The 21,916-nt window shown below is 51.5% G+C and overlaps 1 protein-coding gene across 2 annotated transcripts in view; it reads right to left on the bottom strand.

The window, feature by feature from the left end:
- The window catches only part of PACSIN1 (protein kinase C and casein kinase substrate in neurons 1), a 56,772-nt gene extending 41,406 nt beyond the window's left edge, over positions 1-15,366 (bottom strand). For both annotated transcript variants that reach the window (XM_033095103.1, XM_033095076.1), the window contains exon 1: positions 14,783-15,366. The gene's annotated coding sequence lies outside the window, so the exon portion shown is untranslated. The remainder of the gene's footprint in view (positions 1-14,782) is intronic.
- Positions 15,367-21,916: the final 6,550 nt, after the last annotated feature.

Here is a 21,916-nt window from a genome sequence, read left to right as displayed (position 1 = left end):
ATATGGTGGCTGAGCCTGCAAGCGGCGCAGTGAGGGTTGAGAATTGTGTGGCTCCTGGTTCCTGTGTCTCCAATCCAGCCGCCAGCGAGAATATAGTAGTATGACTCCCCTACCTATGGCTCCGTGGGTGTTCCTTTTTGGCCTCACCATGTCCTGCGTTCTTATGTGGGGAGCGGGAGCAGAGACCCCGCAGGCCGCCCTGCACGACACCAGGTGTAAATGTATTCCTGGCCCAGGTCTGGTCACCTCCCGCCAGGGCCCTGGCGTCCGTCTGAAAGTAAAGGGCTGCACGAGGCCGGGAGGCTGAAGAGCAGTGGCAGACTGACACCCTGACACCCCTCCCACAGGACGGTCCTTGGGATCCACCAGACCGTGTTCAAATCCCGGTCCTGTTCCTGCCTGACAAGTTCCCCTTGGGCCCATTTTCTGCTCTGCAAAGTGGCAATGATGGCACCTGCTTCACACAGCAGCTGCGAGAACTACCAGAAGACCAGTGTTTCACAACACCTCCTCCTTCCTCACAGCTGACGATTGTGTTGCTTACACTGAGAAAATAGGAGTAGGCTGCAGACCACCCCGCACTCGCCCCCCGCGTCCCTGTCCCCCCCAGCCTTCCTCCCCGTGGGCACTAGGCCCCGCCCTTGGCTCTCCAACTGCAGGGCTGCGTCCTCATCTCCATCCTCGGCTCCCTGATGATGGGCCCCCCCCCCACAGAATCTTTCCCATCAAGAGACAAACACGGTGCTGCTTCTCTCACTGAAGAAAAACAAAGTCCCACCCCAGACTGTGCCCTCAGCCCCGGCCCCATGAGCCTGCTCCTTTAGCTGCTAGAGGACACTCTTGGGGAGGCTGTGCAGATGCCATGTCTCCACCCCCTCCTGAAGCCCCTCCAATCAGGATCTGACCCTCACTGGCCACCACAGACCACGGTGCCAAAATCCCTGGCCCCCCTCTAATCCTCCTGTCCCCACCCTGTGCTCCACGGCCACCCCTCGGCCCTGACACACATGACCCCCGCCTCTCCTCGGCCACCCCTCGGCCCTGACACACGACCCCCGCCTCTCCTCGGCCACCCCTCGGCCCTGACATACATGACCCCCCAGCTCTCTGACACCACACCCCCATCACTGCTTGGTCCCCAATCTCTACGTGCCAGCACTCCCAGAAGTCAGGCCTGGGGCCTCTTCTCTTCCCCATCTACACCTGGTCTCAAAGTGATCTCATCCAGGCCTGCAGCTTTAAGACACCCCACTCTTATATTTCCAGCCCCGACTCTGCCTCTGAACTCCAGCCACGTAAATCTAACCACCTCCTCAACATTCCAGCTGGACGTGAACAGGGAGCGGTGCCCCAGAACGAACTCTGGATTGCTCCCGAGCCTGACCCAACCCTGGTCTTCTCCATTCACAAAATGACACCACTGCTCCCCCAAATGCTCAAACCAAAGACCTAGCTCCCTCTCCCTCCCTCACGCCACATCCGGTTGACTCCCCCTTCAGTCCCCCTAGAATCCAGCCACCTCGCACCCCTCTGCTGTAGCCACTTGGGTCAGCACCACCATCACCTCCGGTCTGCACACTCTCCTCAGAGTCCCTTTGCTTCCACCTTTGCCCACTACTGTTTGTTTGTCAGATGGTCATCTTTTTAAAACATAAATAGAATCCTGACACATCACACCCCAGATGACAGCCCCAGTGATTCTCCATCTCACTGAGAACAAGATCCTCGGGCTGGCCTGGTTTGCAGGCAGAATGTGGAGGCCCCGACCCATTTGCTCGCCCTCACCTGCAAGCATTCCGCACCCCCACGCCCCTCCAGCCACTCTGTCCTTTGCCCCCACGGTGCCCCAGAGCTGGGGTGCTCTGCCCCTGATGTCCACAGGGCCATTTTCACCTTGTTTTTAGGTCTCTGATCAGTGTTCCTGACCCCCACCCCATTTAAAACACTGGCCCACCCCTGTCACTCCTTAGCTCCTTAACCCTGTTTTATTTTTCCTTTGCAACACTTATCACTCCCTGATGCTATTTTTAATGAATAGACTTTATTTTTTAGAGCAGTTTTAGGTTCACAGCAAAATTGAGCAGAAAATACAGAGGATTCCCACACCCTCTCCCGACCCCAGCCTCCCACAGCAGAGTTGTACATTTGTTACAATCAATGAACCATCGCGGACAAGTCATTATCACCCAGGGTCCATGGATTACATCAGGCTTCACTCCTGGCGGTGCACAGTCTCTGGGTTTTGACGAATGTATAATGACGTGTACCCACCAGTACAGCATCATATGGAATAGTTTCCCTGCCCTAAAAATCCCTTGTATTCCACCTATTGGTTTCCCCCTCCCTCCTTCCTTCCCTCCCTAAACCCCTGGCAACCACTGATCTTTTTACTGTCTCTGTAGTTTTGCGTTTTCCAGAATGTCATATAGTTGGAATCATACCATATGTACTCTTTTCAGACTAGCTTCTTTCACTTAGTAATATGTGTTTCAGATTCCTCCTCGTCTTTCATGGTTTGATAGCTCATTGTTTTTTGAGTGCGGATTAACATTCCATTGTCTGGCTGTACCCCACAGTTTATCCATTCACCTATTGCAGGAGTTCTTGGTTGCTTCTAAGTTTTAGCGAATTTGACGTTCATAATACACAACAGCAGGTTAAAGGCAATGATGAGTCCTGCATAAAGAAAAGTCTTTACCTTGGGGGAATCCAGTTGTTCCCAAATCTGACCACTGCAATGTGTCCAAGTATAACCTCCTGCCTCCTGGGGCCACAGGAGCTCACCCTAAGAGGACCAGCCCTCTGGGCTGGGACAGCCAAAGAAGCCTTCTCCTGGAAGGAAGAAGGGCTGAGAGCAGCAAAGCAGAGTGCGGACACTGAGGTGAAGGGAATTGTTTACTTTGGGGGTTGGGAGGATGTAGGTTGGGCTAGGGTGAGGACCCCAAGAGGAGCAATGGCAACTCAGCTGGGGACCTGATTCCGATGCCCCGCAGCCACATAGCAGCTGGGTACCCCTGGGCAGGCCAGCTCTCTCTTCTGCCTCTCAGTGCCATTTGTAAGATGACACCCTACTGCCCAGAGCTTCTGAGGCTATGGGTGGGTCCTCAGGCTTGTTTCTAATATTCAAAAAGCCTATGCCTCTAACACCCAGACTGAGTCGCTAAAGACAATTCCCTATTAAATGCATCCACAGGGAAAACACACCCCACAGAAATGGGAGAAAAGTATGTGCAAACCATGTATCTGATGAGGGTCTGGTATCTAGAATATAAAAACTCAACAATAACAAGATAAATTACCCTATTTAAAAATGGGCAAAGGATATGAAAAGACACTTCTCCAAAGAAGATCCAAAAGGCCAATAAGCACATGAAAAGATGCTGAATGTCATCAGAAAAATGCAAACCAGACAATAAGACGTCAATTCACACCCACAAGGACAGCCGTGATCACAAAGATGGACAATAACCAGTGTTGGTGAGGACGAGGAGAAGTTAGAACTTTCACACATTGCTGGTCGAATGTAACCCGGTGCAGCCTGGAAAACAGTCTGGCAGGTCCTCAAAAGGTTAAACAGAGAGTTACCATGTGATCCAACAAGTCTACTCCTAGGTATGTATCCAAGAGAAATGAAAACACAGAGAGTTTTATGTCCACACAGAAATTTGTACATAAATGCTCATGGAAGCATTATTCATAATAACCAAAAAATGGAAACTACTGTCGCTCAATGGATGAATGGATAAACAAATGTGTACGTCCATACAATGGGATATTATTCAGTCATAAAAAGGCATGAAGTACCATTACATACTACAACATGGATGAACCTTATAAACACTACCCTAAGTGAAAAAAGCCAGACACAAAAGACTTCAATGACTCCATTTATATGAAATGTCCAGAACAGACAAATTTATAGAGACAGAAAGGAGATTAGTGGTTGCCAGGAACTTGAGGGAGGGGGAATTAAGGAGTAACTGCTAATGGACATGGGGTTTCTTTTTGGAGAGATGGAAATATTCTAGAATTAGACAGTGGTGATGGCTGCACAACTTTGTGGATGTGCTAAAAGCCACTGACTCTTAAAATAATGTATATAAAAGGATCTACAGCTCCTTAGAGAAATGGCTGATTACAGCTCTCAGAAGCCTGGAACATCATTCCAGAAAGCAAGCACACTTTCAAAGACCATGTGGTCAGAGTCAAACCTCAGGAGGCTCCCACTGGCCAAAGACAGGACGATTTGAGTGTTGCCGAGAACGAGGGCAAGGACTAAAACTCATCAAATTGATAAAAATCCATAATGATAATAAAAATCAAAATAAAAACCCACAAAGGCCACTAAGAAAAGCTGTGAATGTGTGAACTGGCACAACCACTTCAGAAAACAGCTTAGCGTTACCTAGTAAGTCTGAAGATAACCAATAAGCCAGCAATTCCACTCCTCAGTGTATACCCTGCAGAACTGCATGCGTGTGTTTACCCAGAGGTGTGTATAAGAATGTTCTGAGCAGGGTTTTTCACAGTAGCTCCAAGTCAGAAACGACCCTGATGTGTCTGTGAACAGTAGACGAGATAAGTAAATCATGGTATATTCACATACTGGAGCACTAGGCAAGGATGACAAATGACAGGATGACCCTACAAATAACAACCGAGATGCATGGCAAAAAAAAAAAAAGTTAACTGAAAAAAAGCCAGACATACAATAACAACTTCATTAATTAAAATTCAAAATGAGACAGAACTATTTGGTGTTGGATGTATGCTTAAAAACAAAGGAGATAATAATCCTAAATATTTAGAATGGAGGGTCCCTCTGGGTGAGAGAGGAGCTCACGGTGGGGAAGGGGCCGAGGTGGTCTCTTGGAGCTGTGGCCATTTTCCATTTTTGACCTAAGTGGGTTTGACACTGATTGGCTGTTGGCTTTTTATTACCGTGTTTCCCCGAAAATAAGACCTAGCCGGACCATCAGCTCTAATGCGTCTTTTGGAACAAAAATGAATATAAGACCCGGTCTTATTTTAATATAAGACCAGATCTTATATAATATAATATAATATAATACTGGGTCTTATATTCATTTTTGCTCCAAAAGACGCATTAGAGCTGATGGTCCGGCTAGGTCTTATTTTCGGGGAAACACGGTAATTTGTTAAAACGTATAACCTATTTTATACACTTTTATATTTTTTAAATGGAGAAAAACACTCACTGGTCACCTTTGGAGGATGCTAGAGCACAAACTCATTTTTCTAAAATTTGATAAATAAAGGGAAAGAATGGAGCCTTTATCCTACTGTATGTATCATATTTCTGAATAACCAAATAGATAAAGAGGCAAAGTTCTTCTTAATAGAAACATAGCTATTGCAAACAAAATGATCAAATTCAAAAAATCACCAACTGGTTAGGAGAAAAATGTGAGGGAATTCAGACTTTAACTCACAGTAAAGGTAGGATGGCCACAGCTCTCAGGGCTCCCCATCTCTGCGAGCCCCTCGTCCCCCCAGCCACTGTGGGGAGCACCTGATTTCCTGCAGACCACAGCACTGCAGCCATCACCGCCAGGCTGTAAGCAGAGTAACCCCTCCACTGGCCAGGCTAACGGGGAGATGGGCTCATTTGCGTGTGCTTTGCATGCTATTTCATGTCCAACATTTGCACAAATATCCCCCGAGTTCTGCCAAGAAGGGCGCAAGCCCCTCCTCAGTGCAGCCCCTGGATGAGCCTCCAGGCCTGAGGTGGGGGACAGAGCCCAGGCCTCCACTGCCCAGCTCAGCTGAGCAATAATGGTTCAGAGCAGCCTGGGGGTGGAATTGTAAGGGGGTCCTAGAGGGAGCAGGGACCTCAGGGGTCTGGAACTGACACCAACTGGGGCGTCCACCCTCATTCTCTTGCCACATAGATCCCCATCATCAAGGTAGTCCGGGGGCCCTTCCACCCTCACTCCCGCAATGCTGCGACTTGGTTTCTCCCTGTGGGGCTTGTCTTGGCCCTGGCTAGGGAGCGGTGAGGTGGGAAGGAAGCCTGCTGTGATTTGCCACCCTGCCCCCCGCCCTGCCCAGGGGCACCGGAGCCAAGCCAGCTTTGCAGCTTACCAGGCCAGCTGGTACGAGGGGGCGGGGCCAGCAATGCCCATGCCTAGCTGAGAGTGGCAGAAGGGCACACCCAGCTAGTCAGTGCCAGTGACAAAGGGGCTGGGAAGGAGAGCAGAGGCAGGGACCCTGGGCCCTGGAAGGTGGGAGAGGCCTCCCATCAGAGGTGCCCCGTCTGGGGCAGGGCCAAATGGGGCAGGTGAGATGGTGGCCAGTCACCCAACACTCACAGAGCAGGCAGCGGTGGCAGCCTGGTGTCCGATGGAGCTGCTGATAATGGTGACACCCGATATCCTGCTGTGGGTGGGGCTGGGGGAGGGGAGCGGGAGCAGGGAGAGCCCTGTTCAGAACAGAGCTGAATCCCAGCTCAGTCACATACTCATCTAGGGACCCTGCCGGAAGCCTTAAACCCTCTGCAGCCTCAGTGTACCCACCTAAAAATGGGGTACTGTGAAGGTGAAGTGAGCTAATCAACACAGGAGCCTAGTGCAGTGTCCAGCACATAGTAAGTGCTCAACAAACATCACATGTTGTCATTATGGAGTTGGGCTCAGCAGGGGTGAGCAGGGTGGGGGACAGCTAAGTGCTGGACAGTTCCACAGACTAGAAGCCCCAGAGGGCAAGGCCAAAGCGGGTTTCACTACTAATGGCCAGTGCCCAGTTCAGTACAAGCACGGCACTCAATACCGCTTTGCTGAATGAATGCATGAGAGTAAAACTACGAACCAGCAGCCCCTGAGACAATTTATTAACCAACAGAGGATCCCAAGTAAGAATCTGAGCTCAAATCCCAAATCTCCCTCTTCCTGGCTGAGCAACCCCGGGCAAGTCATTTCACCCCGGAGAACCTCAGCTTCCTCATCTATCAAATGGACATAATGGAAATTAATAAATACTTGCCTCATGGGTTTGTGGCAGGACTCAAAACAGAAAGTGGATGTGGAAGTGCAGGAGGTGCTGTCGCTGTCCCTGTATCAGACGGGCACCTGTCCCCCAGCCGCTGCGGGTGCTCACAGCTGCCCCTGGTCCCGAGGGCTGGACCTGGCTTCCACGTGAGCTGCCTGGACTGGGGGTGCCGGAGAGGTTACCCCTCCCTTGGAGGCAGCCAATGACAGGCTGAGAAGGGGTACAAAGGCCTGGCCCCTGGTCTCAAGGAAGGACAACCCCACGGTGCTTGTTGCTCCCCCTCTAGAGTTCCCCGTGGGATCTGGCTGGAGCTACACTTCAGCGGAAAGCCATCTGTCCCCCACTCCTTCTTCACCCTAACAGGCGCCCCGCTCCCTTCTCCTGTGAGTTCACCTGCAAGAAATCACTTGCCCAGGAAACTCTGTGTTGGGTTTGGCTACTAGGGACTCCAACCGGAAGTATTTTGTAAACTATGAAGCGAATGTATGAGCATGAGGTTGTTTTATTTTCCAGGAAACACTGCTGAAAGCAGAGGAGCTGCCAGGGAGGGATGGAAGAGGAGGAAGAGGCCCACCCCACCCTGTGGGCCGTCATGATGCCCGTCCTCACAGAACCCACAGGCAGGCAGGGGAGACTGACAAGGAACCCACAGGCTGTAACATCAGGGACGGAGAAGTGCTACAGGGGAAAATAAAGCAGGGTCAGGGGATGAGAACGCCGGGAATATAGAGGAGGTGCTCTGGGAAGGCCTCTCTGAGGAGGTGACAGGGCAGAGACGTGAACATCCTGAGCCAGGCCGACCTGAGGCCAGGCACGGGAACGGCAGTGCAAGGGCCCTGAGGCAGGAGGGTATCTGATGCGTCCACGAAACGGCCAGGCGCCCAGTGAGGACGGAGTGGTGTGAGATGACCTCCGAGTTATGGGGCAGCCAGATCACGCGGGGCCTGTAGGCTGTTACAGGACTTTCTACAGGACTTGGGGTTTTATTCCCAATGAGAGGAAGTCACTGAAGTTTGGAGCAGAGGAGGGTTGTGATCTGATTTAGGTTTTGAAAGGATCTCTCTGGCTGCTGGGGCAAGGAGCAGGGCGGGGAGACCAGGCAGAGGCTTTTTCAATAACGCAGGAGAGCGACAGCGAAGGCTTAGAGAGGAGAGCAGCAGTGCAGGTGGCCAGACGTGGTCAGGTTCTGGAAGAGCCGGAAGACTTACCGATGACGGCACCGCAAGGAGGCTCAGGATGAACCCAACGACAGCTCACAGAGGGGACCAAAGAACACGTTAACTACAGCGTGGAGAGGCCATCAACAAAATCCAGACCTGGGGGAGTCTACAGGACAAATATCCTGGTTTTTCCAATAAATTGCCAAGGAAAAGAAAAAGACGGAGAGGAAACTATGGATTAAAAGAGACTAAGACATATCAACCAATCACAGTGTGGGGACTTTCCTTGGATATTGATTGAAATAGTTGAAAAAAGACATGTCCAACAACTGGCAACGTGAATACTGAGTGGACACTTGTCGGTATAAAGCAATGGTTACTTCTTAGGTGGATAACGGCATTGTGATTATGATAGGAAAGGTCGTTATCTTTCAGAGATACACCTTGATATATTTGTGATGAAACGATGCCTGGGATTTGGTTTGAAATACTTTGGGAGGGGTGGGGGAAAATGAACCATGAGTTGATAACAGTTGATGGGGACACGGTGGTTCATTCTACTATTGTCTCTACTTTTATAAAGGCTTATATTTTTCCACAATAAAAAGTTTAAAAAGAAAGGACAGAGAAAACACCTAGTGTAAGGGAAGGCGCTAAAGGCCCAAGGCCCTTGGGAGTCAGCGTCAGGGCCAGCACCTTCCCCCGGACCCCCTGACCCCCAGCCCGTGATCCTGCCCCACCTCAGCTGTCTTCTCTGGCAGCTGGTCCAGGCTGGACCCAGGCAGGCCAGGGATAGAGCCTGTGGCCCTGGGGCAGTCCCCGGTGGGGTGGAGGGGGGCTGAGGGGTGCTGGGCCTCTGCCAGGCCCCGGGAGGAGCGCAGAGCCCTGGGCCACCTGCCCCAGCATGTCCAGTGACTCTGGTTGTCTACAATACCCGGCACCTGCCCCACCAGCCTCATTTCCCACTTCCTCAGGTTCCTCCACCGATTTCCTCCCCAGCCCGTGCCCACTTCTCACATTCCGTCTCTGCGTCTTTGTCCCTGCTGTCACTGCCTAGAAGGCACCTTCCCCCAGTCTTTGGGAGCACGTCTGCCTGTACTCGGAGAGAAGTGACAATCTCCACTCCCTAATGAGAGGTGCTGGGGCAGAGGTTAAGAGCACAACCTCTGGATCTCAACTGCAGGGGTGTGAATCCTGCCTCAGCCACTTACTTGCAGTGTGACCTCAGGCAAGTCACTTAACCTCAGTTTCCACATCTGCAAAAGGGCGATAACCTCGTAAGTTACTGAGAAAACTAAATGAGGTAATACATATGGATAAACAGAACAGTGTCTGGCATGTGTCAGAGGATCTCAGGCCCCCTCGGGCTCCCTGCCCCTGCCTCCAGAGCCCCCTCCTTTGTGGCTCCCACAGGACACCCCAATGTCATGTACACCGTGGGTGCTCAGTCACCACTTTCATGGCTACTCAGCTTCTGCAGTGCTCCTTCTGCAGCCCTCCTGATACCCAGACTTACCCTGCCCTCTTTCCCATCCCAGCAGGTTTTGTCAGCCCCAGGACAGGGAAGAGGACGAGAAACCAGCCACAAGTAAAAACTCTTTGAACCCAAGTGGCAGCATCTGACTCAAATGCCATCAAACCAAGGGGAATGCAATTTAAATTGCTCATTTTTTTTTTTAGATGTCTAAGAAAAATATCAGGTGTTATCAAGTATCATTTTAATTACGTTTTTATGAGGAATCATATTTGTTGTATAAAATGCAAACGGCCCAGGATGCCGAAGTAAAAGGAAACACTCCCCATCTTGCCTGCACCTGGCTTCCTAATACCTGCCCCAGAGGTGAGCTCTGAAAACCACCGGGCCTGCAGCCTGGTAGACAGTTTTATCCAATATGAACACGGAGACACATGTGTATTTTTTAATGGGATCATACTAAACACCTTGTTCTAGGAAGTCACTTGCTCTAACTTGCTGATATGTTCTGACTGTCTTTCCATCCTGGCATTAAGCTCTGCCCCATTCTTTTCTCTCAGTGTCCCCAGCACCTAAAACGGTGCCTGGCACACAGAAGACATTCTGTTGAGATTCACTGACCAAATGAAAGAATGAGCAGCTGCCAAAAATAGCATCGTCTTGAGAGGTCCTAATTATGTCACAGCCTTCCTGGTGGGCATTTAGCTTGGCTACGCTGCCCGTCCCCACCCAGGTCTCTTCGCATCCTACTAAGAGGGTGCCTGTAGGAAAAATCCCTGGATGAGGAACTACTGGGCAAACCTTGGGTCGCTATTGCCAAAAAGGTAGAGCCGAACTACTCTACCAGCTGAACTACTCTACTGGGGGACCCCAGCCTCCCACAGCCTCTGACACACAAAGCCTTATTATGATGATGATTTTTCTTTCTCGAATGGATTGACTTTATTTAGTGACTCCCCCTTTGCTCATCAAATCTCCTGTGTCTCCCCTGAATCAATAAAAGGATCTACCATTTTACTATTTCTGAGCAGCACACATGGGGAGCTACTCTCTACGACAGTAAACAGAAACAGTTACAGATACAAAATTAGAAACATCTCATTCATTTCTAAATAGACATGTTATTTTTTAAAACTGTCAAATTCAAACAAGTATCCTTGACCCCTCCCCCAAAACAAAACAAGAGCAAATCAGGACCCCTACGTTCCTTCCCCTCCCCGCCCCTCCTCATCCCCGTCTAGGGGGCCAGATTTAGCAAATAAAAGTACAAGACACCTCGTTAAATTTGACTTTCAGATAAGCAACAAATGAAAATTTTAGTACAAGTATGTCCGCTTTTGGGTGGTGAGCACTACCTGTTGCCCCAGCTGTTGGGGGTGCTGTCGGCACAGGGTCCTCAGCTGGCAGCCCTTTCAGGGAGCACTGTGACCGCAGAGCCACGTGTCAAGGGCACACCCCGTGCCTGGTGGGAGCCGAGGTCTACAGGCCTGACCACTCCGAGCAACTTCTGCTCTAAAGGGCCACTCTAGCTCCCGAGCCATGGGTCCGAGGCTTCCTGACAGGCCTCCGTCGGATCCCACCTCGCTCTCCGCTCACCCTGCTTCCTTGCCCTGCTGCACACAGATGAGGCTTGGGGTTTGGGGACCACTTCCCCTGCACATTCATCCCCACATCTACTTCCTGGGACCCTGACCTGCCCCACCAGTCCCCCGTCCCCCCTGTCCCCCTCCAGTCCACTGGGCTGGCAACCAGCCCCAAAGTGCCCACGGCGGGCGGGTGTGATGATGGCTAATGGGTTTTCTTTAGTTGGCTTTCCAGTACATTCCAATTTTCCACAAAAAACGTGTATCACTTTGGTAATAAGAAAAAATAATAAAAGCTTTTTTTTTCTTTAAGAAAAATCTAAGACCAAAACACACAGGCCTCATCCACCTGGCACCCCTACTCCTCCCCCATTGCTCCCACCTGCTTCCCCAGGGAGGGTTTCCCCCACCCCAAATGCTCTCCCTGTCCTGCCAGGCCCACAGGCAGTTTCACTTCTCTCCTGAAGGCTTTCACTACCAGCTTGTTCCAGCTGGGGGGCTATATGCAAATGTATGGTTCCTCATCTATTGGGAGGAAAAAAATGCTATGTGTGTCCTGAGACTGGTCAGGAGAGAAAGTAACGAAGTGCTCTCACTCATTACAAGTCTGAGCTGGGACTACTCCGTGCCAGGCACTAGGGAGGCTGACCCTGTCCCCACGGATTTCCCAGCCTGGGGTGGGGGCAACAACCAAAGGCCCCACAGGACACTGTGTGAGGGGAGGGGAGCAGTCTATGAGGAGGGGTCTCCCAGCCCAAGCCCAAGCTTCTGGAAGGAAGAGAAGTCTCAGCAACCGCAGAGGGTGAGGAGTGCGAAGGGAGGAGGGAGAGTGTTCTAGGCGGGGCGCAGCCTGTGCTGCCGGTGAGAGAAGAATGGTTTATTTGAGGAACTGAAAAGGTGAGAGCAGCTGGAAGGCAGAGGGTGAGAAGGGAGAGGGGGCCCAGACAGGGCCACATTAGGAAGACTGCCCTTTGTCCCCAGGGCAATGGGGAGCCACTGAAGGAGCAGGGGAGTGACAGGCTCAGATGTGCATCTTACAAAGATCGTTCTCCTGCTCAATGAGACCCACTGAGATGGGTGTTAGTATTCTGAGCACCCACAGCTGTCACAGTCTCACTTAAGCATGCACATACTACCCGTGCAGGGACGTTAGCCATGGAGTCCCTGAAGCCTGTATCTCCACAGAGACAGTGTGTCCCCACCAGCTAGGTCCACAGCCCTCTTGATCTTGCAATAGGGAATACAGATTAAGAGCATGGACTCTGGAGCCTAGGTCCAATTCCTTACTCTTCCACTTTCAAACTGTGTGACCTTGAACCGATAACTTATCTGTGCCTCAGTCTTCTCACTTGTAAAATGGGAATAATAATAGTATCCACTGTGAAGGGGGCCACTGTGAAGATTGAATGAGTTAAAAATAGTTGGAATAGGACCGGGCATGTGACAACTGCTGTGTACTCTTAGTTTTTGCTGTTACTACTGCACCCTCCCCGCCAGGCCCCCAGGACCAGCTTCTTGGAGGCACTAAGTAAACCATCTTGCCTGCCTCTACCCAGAAATACCTCTTTCTTACTCTCTCCATTGCAAGAGGCCAGGACAGAGCCAGAGAGGAGGAACCTGTGGGCTCCAGGACAACCAGACACTCTGACCGGGTCTGGGCCTGGCCCCAGCCCCAGCTCCTGCGAGTCCAGTGGAGAGAGCACTGGTCTTGGAGCCAGGAATTGAGTGCCTCCCCTTGCTCTGCTGCTGACCTTCTCTGGGCCTCAGTCTCCCCCTCTGTAAGGTGAGGACAAGAACAGCCTGCAGGTATCTTATCAGCCTGGCGGTGAAAGGAGCAACAGGGCTGGGGAAGGACACTACAAATGCCCACGTCTGTCACAGACACCAGAATCCTTGGTGGCAGCCGCTTCTTCTGGCCTGGGTTTGCTCCTCCACATAATGGAGTCACGAGATTTGCTCAGAGTTCACTATGAGGACCCCAGAGACTGAGGATGGCCGGGTTTGGGGCTTCCAAGACTCCCTGATGCTAACTGGAATTTCTCCAAGGGCTGGGATAGACAGAGACCCCTGGTTTGAGCCGAGCACCTCAAGAAGAAAGTGCGAACGCAGGGTCCTAAGGAAGGCCAGACCTTCCCCCAGGCCTTCCACCACGCCTGGACTCAGCCAGTGCTCTCAAACCAGGGGCCCAAAAAAACCCTGGAGACTCTGGGGCTACAGTGTTTGTCTCCAAATGCCATAGCTGCCTGTCAGTTCCAGGTTGATCCAGGAAGGGCCTCAATGGGGTTGTCTGTTTTTGGTGGTTCTGTGGTCCTGTGGGATGGAAGGACAGCCCATAGGGGGCTCAACCCCCTCCTTCAGGTTGCCAGCTATTTCCCAGAGTTCAAGTTCATTCATTCACTTAATCCCCTAACATTTACTTGGTGCCAGACCCTGGTCAGGCGCAGGGTCGATGACAGAGATGAATCAGACAAATTCCTACCCTGAAGGCACTTCTGGTCTAGGGAGCAATGATCAAGACATAAATAGCCAAACCACAAGGCAGACTAGGTTGGAGAACACGGGGCAGAAGGTAAAGCTCTCACCTGGGATATCAAGGAGGCTGCCTGGAGGGGGTGGCCTGTGCGTGGTGATTTGGACATGTGACGAGAAGGCCAGGGAGATGAGGGCTACAACCTCCAAAATCACTGACAGTTCTGTTTGCACCCCACTGTGCCAGAGCCAGGGCAATGTGGGCTATTTATGGTCATGCCCAAGGAAAAGCGGCCACATGTGTCACTGCACGTGGGGTGCAGAGCAGGATGGTGGGGGTGGGGGGCAGCTGGGGCTTGAAGCTGGTTCTGTCCAAGCCCTGGGGTTTGCCACTGTGTCCCTCACACCCTGATGGCCTTTTAATCTTTGCATGGCCTCCTGTAAGGCAAAAATAAGGGGGAGAGAGAGAGTTCCAACAGGCAGCAAGTAGCCTGGGGAGAAGGGCAGTACCAGTCTCCCGCTGTATCTGCCGGCCATTTATTTAGCAGTCACCTCCTTTTTCTCTACCCCCTTCCATCCCAGCTGTGGGGGCGGGGACAGAGGGACAGAAGAAAATACCTTTAATTGTAAAACCAGACAGAGCATAGGGAGCATCAGCTGCTGTGTTTCTCCCCAGTCTACTCTGATCCATAAACGGCTTATGCACCAAGCTGGCACCAGCCCACCCACCCCGCTGATACCTGAACACCCCAGGCCAGAGACTCTGACCCCAGGAGCCTGGATCCCAGCTTCCCAAAGAACCTATTTCCTGCGTTTTCCCCTGTGTAAAGGCCTCTGCCGCCAGCTCCCTCTCCCAAGGGGCCCGGAGCAGGGGCATCCGTCACTGCCTGGGGGATACCCGCGAACCCCGGCGCTTGCGAAGTACCCCCGGCCGCACGCTCACCTCTCTCCAAGTAACTGTCCAATCCTCCCCCCCCCCCCCCGCGTTCTCGCCGGGAAGACGCCAGTCTCAGCACCCACCGCCAACACGCACCCCCTAACAGGACCCCCTCCCTCCACACCCCCTACCCAAGGGCCAGACTCCCTACCTGGGGGCAGGAGCGCCGGGCACCAGCGGCGGCGCCACGGGGCCTAGCCGGGCGTCTAGAGCCGGGCCTCAAGCCAGGAAGACTTCCCGGGGGAAGCGGAGGCTGCGCTGCCGCCGCCGCCGCCGCCGCCGCCGCCGCCAATGCGTCTCCGGGATCTCGCCTGGGCTGCGGGAAGGAGGAAGGTCAGAGCCGACGGAGGGGGAGGGAGGGAGGAGGGAGGATGGCGGAGGCGTGCACAGATGCGCGCAGATTAGAGAGGCATTTTTAGCGAGCCAATGGCGGTCGTCGCAGGGCGGCGCGGTGCCTGCGCAGGTGGAAGCGCCCCGGCTGCTGAGGAGGCAGCGACCAGCTTAGCCGACGCGCGGGGAGGGGAAAATCTCCCCGGCTCCCAGCGTCCTCCTCCAGGGGGTGCTCCCAGCCCCGGCACAGGGGCTCTGCGGCGGCGGGTGCAGGAAGCATCTACCTTGCGCCCTCCTCCCGGGCGCCCCTGCAGGCGCGCTGTGGACCCCGCGGTGTCGCTCCCCTCCCCTCTCTGCCCTTTCCCCAGTACCTTGGACATTCCGCCCGCCTGTCGTTCGTTTTCTAGTCTCTCCTAATCCTGCGTCTTATGGTACGTGCGGGTGCGGGTAGGGTGGGTATGTGGGGGGGTGTGCGTGTGTGTGCGTGTGTGTGTGTGTGTGTGTGTGTGTGTGTGTCCGCGTGTCCGCACGCGCCCTCTGACCCCTCCGCCCCTACCACCCCACCCATAACCCTCCATCAGCTTTGCTCAGAAGTGCCCCGTTGACCCTACAGGGCAGTCACTAACCCGCCTGCCCAGTTCCAGCTGGACCTGCTGTCACAAAGGCAGACTCCAGACCATCTCCTCGGGGATCCCTGTGACCCTCAATGGCCTTCACTTTCTGCCTTAAACACTGAATGCTTCCTTGAGCCTGGACACTACAGGGGGGACTGGTGCAGCTCTCTTCACTGCAGAGACATGCAAGGGGCTGATGATTCATTCAACATCTATCTATTGAGGGCCTACTATGTGCCAGGCACTGATGAGGGCCTGGGCTACACCAGAGTACAAAACAGACCAAACCTCCACTCTCAAGTAGTTCACCTTTGTGACGGAAGACAGATGATAACTATAATAAATAGCGTACAGAGTGTATTTTAAAGTGGGATGCACAAAGTAGGAGAATAACGCTAGGGGAAGAAAGTGAGGGTGTTCAGGGCGAGATTAGGTCCTAGCCATTTGTGGGGAGTGGGGTGGCTGAATTTGGTCAGAAGCCCCTCAGGTCGGTATGCAGACTCTAGTTTGCCACAGACCTCACCACTCCCTATTGTTTACACCTGGTCTGGTCACACATTTATATTTCTTGCCTTCATTCTCCATCTCCCCACAGTAGAGGCACTGAAATTCATGACCCCAGTGACCTAAGGGAATGCCCAAATGCAGTGTTTATTCATTTAAGAAGAATTCTCTGAGCATTGACTGCATGTTAGGTGTTAGAGCCTAGAGAAACTCAACCTAGTTAGGGAGGCCAGATGGCAGTACCCAAAGGATGAACAAGACAGCCAAGTGGACGACATTCCAGAGAAGGTGAGAGGGCTCTGGGCTAGGGCCATCAAGGAAGGCTTCCTGGAGGAGGCAAGCATTCTTCTAATAGGGTGCTAATGCTAGCTGGGATTCTGAGGAGCCACCTGAAGCAGGCGGCAGGGAAAGGTTACTGGGAAAGTCGAGCAAAGCCAGGGGACATTTGGCAGGTGACTGGGGTTGGGGTCCTGGAGCATTTCTGGACACCCTTTATATAAGGGGTATGCTGGTGTCTAAACCAGATGAAGTCCCACTCGCATTCCCACCCCAGAAGTTTCTGTTCCCAGCTGAAATTTCCCATTGCCCCAGAAGAAGGCACGGTGAGTCTGGGGAGCGGGTGAAGTCAGACACAGACTTCACTCAGTGGCTTTTTTGTTGGGTAAAAATGGACATGTTACTTAACCCCTTTGAGGTTCAGCCTCCTTATCTTAATAGCTAGCTATGTGACAAGGTTCTTAATTGATCTGTGCCTTGGTTCTCTAGTTTAGAAAATGGACATGGCAACAGTACCTACCTCACAGGTTCTGTGAGTATTACATAGGACAATCCAGGTGAATCATGTCAGACATAAGTGCTCAATTAATTTTGTAGTGCTTGTTATTATGACAATTACACTTACCTCACAGGGTTGTTGGAATTAGACAAAGGACGTAAGGCACCTAGCATAGTACCTGGAATTTAATAGGTGTGCAATAGATAGTATCTGTTATTATCTTTAACTGTATGCACCCCCGAAAGTCCCCTCCCTTTTGGACTACCGCAGTGCTGTGAAATTCTCCCTTTAGACAGAACTTTCTTAAAACGAAGAGGCTAGTGTCCCCAAGATGCTCTTCGAGTGCCATCTAGGATGCATAGACGAGAATACCTGCCCCTCCCCTACTCATGCATTAGCCTGGCTCCGTGTGTCATCGGGGCTTTGATGCAGGTGGAATGGAGTCCAGGCCTGGTAAGTTTGCAGAAGGCAGTGAGCACAGGACACTGCCTGAGAGAGGACACTTAGAGTCACTTGGCAGCCAGGCATTTGGTGGAGGATGGCAAGAGTGGGATGGGCACTGGCGTTCACAGGGGATCGGGTCATAAAGCAGAGAGGTAAGAAAGGCTGGAGGTTGGCAGACACTGGAACAACTTGGAGCGGCTGTGGGGAGGGTAATGAGGGGCAGACCTGAACGGGCAAGTGATGGAGGGAGGGGTCGGGTGATGGCGAGAGGGGGTGAGGGAGCGGACAAGCTGGGCTTATTCCATCTGGACTTGAGGTATGCCTGGCACTGAATTAAGACCTCGGCAGCCCCAAACCCTGAAAAAAAAAATGACAGTGGAAAACACACATACACACACCCCTGCCCATGTGTCATCCAAAATTAAATGTTATTTTGGAAATTGACACACAACTTCCATGCTTCCTAAGATTGAACTAACTTCCTTGTAGATTTCCTGATTGCAAAACACCTTCATCGTTCATTGAAGTTGAGCTACACCCCCACCCTCTTTCTCGTCCTCATCCTCTTACTCTTTTATGCCCTTGTCCAGAGAATCAGACTTTCATTTGCATAGCACTTTTCACTTTTCAAAGCACTTTTTGCATCTCTTAATCTACCCAACAGCTCACTTTTCTCAATCTCATTAAGTTCCGACCCGTCTGGGATTCCATGGGACCTTCCTTGCCACAGAGAGCTTCACGCCATCCCTCCATCACAAGCCTCCTCTGCTAGACTCTCCGAGCTGTACAGAGCAAGGAGGCAGGCACAGCCCTCCCCAGAGGAATTTCAAATGCAGACAAGACAGAAAGGACATGCAGACAGGAGGGCAGATCAGCACTGAGAGCATGTGGAATCAGTGAATGAGCGAATAATGGATTGGTAATGAATATCGGGAGAAGGAGAGGGAGAGGGGGAGGCTTTGGATTCCCTTTTGTTCCACCCAAGATGGAAGGCTTCAAGGAGGAGGTGAGGTTTTGAGGAGTTTCTCTACTCCCACCATTTCTCTGGTTGGAAAGGAAGGCAGGGAGTGTGTCCCAGTTTTGGCAGAGTAGGACTCTGAAGCCCAGAGAAGAAAAGTGACTCGTTGAAGGACACACAGAGCCTCAGTGACAGAGCTGGGCTAAAAACAGATCTCCTGACTTTTGGTCATGTGCTGTCATCACCAGATTCCTCTCTACCCACCCCCGCAACCTGCAGCATGCATGGAGGTGAGCAGGACATCCTCAAGGGACAAAAGTGCTTTCAAAACAGCCTCACAGCCTCCTGTGCCCTCTCCTTTCTTCCCACCAGCTCGTTTCACATTTGCAAATTGGTTTCCATAACCTGTCTGGTAGACAGAGGTTGTTGCCAGCTGTGCCCTGAATCCCCAGACCAGACTTGGAGTCTTGGAATTGTGGTTTTCTCTGTCCATGACTTATGCCGGGAGGAAGGGAGGGGGGATTAAAAACACCCTAAAGACATATCATCTTGACAAGGCCCTCAATCTTGGGAGGTGCCCAGAGTTGGGACCCAGACTATGTTAAAGAGGGTTCATCCCAGGACATACACAGACAATGGCAAACTCAGAGCACTTTTCTTGGAGCAGGCACTTTCTAAGCACTTTACATATAAATTATGGGGGTAGGTATGATTACTAGCCCCACTGACACACAGGGAGACTAAAGCCCAGAGAGGTTAGGTAATTTGTCCCAGGTCACACAGCTGGTAGGTAGTGGAGCTGGAATTCAAACCGAAGCAGTCTGGTTCCAAAGCCATGTTCTTAATCACTCCAGAAAGAAGCATACATTTATTGAAGGTCTTGCTGTGCACAGGAGGATTTTACGTGAGCATATTTTGTACTATTATCCCCATTTTACAGGTAAGGAAACTAAGTCTCAGTGGGTCCTTTGGTGAGGCCTCTCAATGTATAAAAAGGGACATTTGAGATGGTTCTTAGGGTGTCTGCTCTGGAACAGCCCTCAGTGGCACCATCGCCACCTAGTGGCATCGTACCTAAATTGCAGGCAGGCTACCTAAGCAGATGGTCGGTGTCAAGTTCAATAGGGAACAAAAGTTTTGCGTTTTGGTTTTTGATTTCTGTGGCCTGAACAACAGAGAAGTGCGGTTCACTACACTTCAGTATATAATAAACTTTTATACTGAAGATGTGGTCGTGGACAGAGTTCACTATTTGTAATGTCATCCTCAAAATTAATACCTGCTGGGAGGGGAATCTGTATGGTGTGTTGAATTTTTAATTTTCCACGGGCTTTCACATGCATCATCTCATTGGATTCTTACCACATCCGGTATTACTTTCACTCCTACTTTTTTAAATGAGGAAATGAGAGTTCTCAAGGAGGCATTGATTGAGTTGGCTTTGGAACTGCAGGGACCCCATTGGGTCAAGCTCCCACCTTCTAGGCTCAGAGAGGTTGGGTGACTTGCCCTAGGGTCCCGTGAATCAGTAGCAGGCCTAGGTCATGATCCCAGTTACCTCAATTATAGGGCTGAGTTCCTCTCCAATCCTGGGCAGTTTTAGCATCTACTTCCTCTAAAGCCAGCCCACCTGAAGGAGAAAACGAGGTTTATACAAAGGCGCTGCCAGGAGGCTTACTGCTGCAAAGCACCCTCTCCAGCCTGCGGTCTCTGCTTTGCTCTTTGGAGTCTGAGAGCCTGGGCTCTTCCAACTGCTTTTCCTTCTTCATGCAGCCATGTGTTAGGCTGGGGAGGAGACGACAACAGCACTGGTAGATTTGCCTGCTCGCCACCCTCACCTGTCTCCTTTCATGCAGGCTCCCCCATCCCAGAGCCAGGAGGCCCAAGCAGAGATGAGATGGGAATACATCGTGGGTGTGGGGTCAGGGGACTACGATCTGATCCTGGAGCTGCCACCAACTCACCATGTGGCCTGGGGTGGGACACTTTGCCTCTCAGACCTCAGTTTCCTCACCAGCACAATAGGGATGAATCACAGCATAGTGTGTTAGAGCTGCAGACAGCAAAGCACCTCCACAGGAGGTTCATTGGGCACATCGCGGCACAGCCACGATGGAATATTATGCAGCTGATAAAAAGGGTGAGGCAGCTCTTAAAGTTTTGATATGAAACAATCACCAAATATCTATTTGAAGGGGAAAAAGCAAGTTGTAAAACTATGAGGATAGTCACTATCATTTGTGTATATAAAAAAAGAGGTGGCAGAAGAATATATATCCATGTTTGCTTGTAAATGCAGAAGGTATTTCTGGCAGGACCTGGGCAAAGTGGTTTCCTTTAGGGAAGAGACGCAGGAGGCGGATACCAGGCAGGGAGACTCCGCTCTGTGGAATCTCATATTCCTTTTGTTTTTAATTGGAAAATATTAGGAAACAGTGTGTTTCTCCAGGGCCCATCAGCTCCAAGTCAAGTCGTTGTCCTTCAATCTAGTGGTGAAGGGCGCAGCTCAGCTCCAAGTCCAGTTGCCGTTTTCAATCTTAGTTGCAGGGGGCGCAGCCCACCCTCCCATGTGGGAATTGAACTGACAACCTTGTTGTTAAGAGCTCGCGCTCTAACCAACTGAGCCATCCGGCCGCCCCCTCGTATTCCTTTTTGATGTTTGAACTGTGTAAATGTATAACATATTTTTTAAAATAAATCACAAATGTTAAAGATAAAAATAAATACAAAAGGGGGAGTAATCATAATAACCATTGTTCGTGTGGACTTGTTTTGGCCTTGACACTGTTCCAGCTGCCTAGTTCTTGCAACGAAGCTGTGAGGCAGGCATTGTTATTATCCCCCCATTATACAGATGAGGACACTGAGACACAGAGAGGGGAAATAGCTTGCCCAAGTCATGCAGGAAGGAAGCAGCGGAGCTTGGATGCAGACCCAGGTGCTGCCTCATGTGCACAGACAGCCCATGTCCCTGACAAGTATTATGATGAACGTCAGCATGAAAGCTCTTTGAAGAGTCAAGAACGCTCTGTAAAAGCAGGAAATCTTTGGTTGTCTTGGTAGAACCCCACCTCAATGCGTTTTGAGGCTATGACAGTGCATTTCCCAAAGATGGTGCAAATGATAGCTCCCATCCCATTCTCTTCTGCGAAGTGACTTGCCCTCCCCTCAAGAGGTGGGCTCTATTGCTCCACCTCCTTTCAATCTGTGCCCAGTGACTACTTTGACCAATAGAATGTGGCAGACGTGATATGTGCTAGTTCTCAGTGTAGCCCGGCTTCCTGCCACACGCTCGGTTGACAGCCGTTGCTGACAGCTAGCACTGACCAGCAGCAGAGAGAGAGACAGAGTCTCCTAGACTTCCAGCCCAGTCAGGCCTTCAGATGACTCCAATGCCAGCAGCAATCTGGCTGCAAACACACAAGAGATCTCGAGTGAGAAAACCGCCCAGCTGAGCTGAGTCAGCCCACAGAATCAGGAGAGGTAACAATACACTGTTGTTTGAAGCCACTGAGCTTTGGGGTGCTTTGTTCCACGGCAATGGATAGCCAGGATGGAGGGCTTGAACTGAGGTTACGCGTCATGGGGGCCAGTTCTTGGCTGTGGTTCTGTTGCTCAGTACGTGTCCAATGGGGCAGAACGGAGGGAGAGAAGGCCCGG

This window comes from Rhinolophus ferrumequinum, chromosome 3, assembly GCF_004115265.2.
Source record: "Rhinolophus ferrumequinum isolate MPI-CBG mRhiFer1 chromosome 3, mRhiFer1_v1.p, whole genome shotgun sequence".
Classification (NCBI taxonomy): Eukaryota; Metazoa; Chordata; class Mammalia; order Chiroptera; family Rhinolophidae; genus Rhinolophus; species Rhinolophus ferrumequinum.
Note: the sequence above shows the minus strand (reverse complement) of the source record. Positions and strands in the feature narration are given on the sequence as shown.